This window comes from Orcinus orca, chromosome 17, assembly GCF_937001465.1.
Source record: "Orcinus orca chromosome 17, mOrcOrc1.1, whole genome shotgun sequence".
NCBI classification, from domain to species: domain Eukaryota; kingdom Metazoa; phylum Chordata; class Mammalia; order Artiodactyla; family Delphinidae; genus Orcinus; species Orcinus orca.
In genome coordinates, this window is record NC_064575.1 from 16,310,855 (window position 1) to 16,313,074 (window position 2,220).

Here is a 2,220-nt window from a genome sequence, read left to right on the forward strand (position 1 = left end):
AGAGAAGAGGGCAGAAAAAATATTTGAAGATGAGTAAGAATTTTTTAAAAACTCAGCACCTATGAACATCATATTCTAACTCCCAAAAGCCAAAGACGGAGAGAAAACCTTGAAGGCAGCCAGAGGAAAAATTAATGTTACATTAATGAACAAGGAAGAGAATTACAGCAGACTTGTCACTAGAAACCATGTAAATAAGAAGGCAATGGAATGATGTCTATAAAGTTCTGAAAAGGAAAATAACCTGACTTATATCCAGTGAAAAATATCTTTCAAAGGTGAGGCAGAAACAAAGCCTTTCCCAGACAAAAAAAACTTGAGGTAACTCGTTAGCACAGATCTACTCTGCAAGAAATGTTAAAGGAAGTTTTTCAGGTAGAAGAAATATGATACCAGATACTTGGATTTATACAAAGAATGAAGAATGAAGCTAAAATGGAATATATTTTTAATTTTTCGTTGCTGTAAAAGCTAACTATTTAAAGCAAAATTTGTAATAATGTGTTTATTCCATAAATAAAAGTGAAATGTATGACCACAGTGACACAAGGAATGGGAGGACTTGAGAATGTCCTGTTACATTGTATATGAAATGACATAATACTATTTGAAGGAAAACTCATTAACCATTAAAAAGTTAAGTGTTAAAAAATGTATCAAGCTTCCGCAAGGAAGATACTGTGGCCACTGCTCCTGACTCACCACAGTTCCTTCTTGCTGAGGAAGAAGTCAGTCACAAAGTTATGCTCCTGCCGTGTGACAGCCATGGCTTTTAAAGCTACTGGAACTACACCAGTGGACCCAGAAGGGGTGGTTCACTGAGTAAGAATTACCCTAACTGTCCGCCATGTAAAATCCCTGGGGGGAAGGTGTGTGCTGATTTGATCACAGGCTCGAAGGAAAAGGACCTTAAAGTGAAAGGACTGTTTCGGATGTCTACCAGGACTGAGAATCACTGTGAGATAAACTCTTTGTGGTGAAGGTTCTAAGACTTGGGAGCATTTCCAGGTGAGAATTCACAGTGACTCATTGACTTGGACAATCCTCCTGAGAGTGTTAAGCAGATTACTTCTATCATTGAGCCAGGATTAGAGATTGAGGTCATCGTTGTAGTTGCTTAAATCAACTATTTTAATAAATTGATTATTAATCATTTTTAAAAGAGGTATAAATAATAAGTAATTGTAGGAGATAAAATAGATCGTAAAATGCTTAGTCATTCAGAAAAGGCAGAAAGTGAACAAAAAAGAAAGGCCAAATGGAACAAATAGAAAACAGCCAGCAAGATAGTAGATTTTAAGCCAACCATAACAATAATCACTTTAAATGTCTAAATACATCAGTAAAAAGGCAGGTTGCTAGACTGAATTTAGAAAGAAGACTCACTTATATGTTGTCCATAGGAGACTCACTTTAAATATAAAGACATAGATAGGTTAAAAGTAAAAGCATATACAGGCACCCCCCACCCCCGGCTATCCAAAAGTAGAGTGTTCCTATGAAACCTTTCGTAAGCCAAAATGGCTTAAAGCAAAGAAGTAATTACCTTAGGACACATCTTGCTAACAGATGCAAAAAATAAATCGAGATAAAGCACAGATGGTCACACAGTTCAAAGCTATGGTGGCTTGAGGCTGAGATGCTCAGTGTAGTTCCTTGGGAAGGAGCTTGGTAGTGCCACTCTCTCTGCTGGGGGTGCACTGCCTCTATGCTGCAAAATAATGCTGAACGCTATTTATTTTTTTATTAAAGTATAGTTGGTTTGCAATGTTATATTAGTTTTGGGTGTACAACATAGTTATTCAGTATTTTTATAGACAGTACTCCATTTAAAGTTATTACAAAATAATGGCTGTATTTCCCTGTGCTCTACAATATATCCTTGTTGCTTATTTATTTTATACATAGTAGTTTGTGTATCTTAATCCCTTACCCCTATCTTGCCCCTTATCTCTTCCTTCTCCCCTTTTGACTTTTGCCTTTTTTCAGAAGAGCAAAAATCCTCTTCAGATTTCTTAATCAGCAAAAACAGGTACTAATGTAGGGCTTTCATAAAAGGGAAGTGGTATAAACGGGAGGATACCTGTACCAGTCAAACACTGTGGCCTGTCTCCCCCCAGAAAAGCCAAAACTGGGTTTTCATTAAATTCAGTCAAAATAGACTTCAGAAAAAGAATATTATCAGAAATAAAATAGAACATTACATAATGATAAAGTGGT

General features: G+C 36.3%; 1 pseudogene; it reads left to right on the forward strand.

The window, feature by feature from the left end:
* The first annotated feature begins 765 nt into the window (after positions 1-765).
* Positions 766-1,121, forward strand: LOC101275957 (40S ribosomal protein S20-like; annotated as a pseudogene).
* Positions 1,122-2,220: the final 1,099 nt, after the last annotated feature.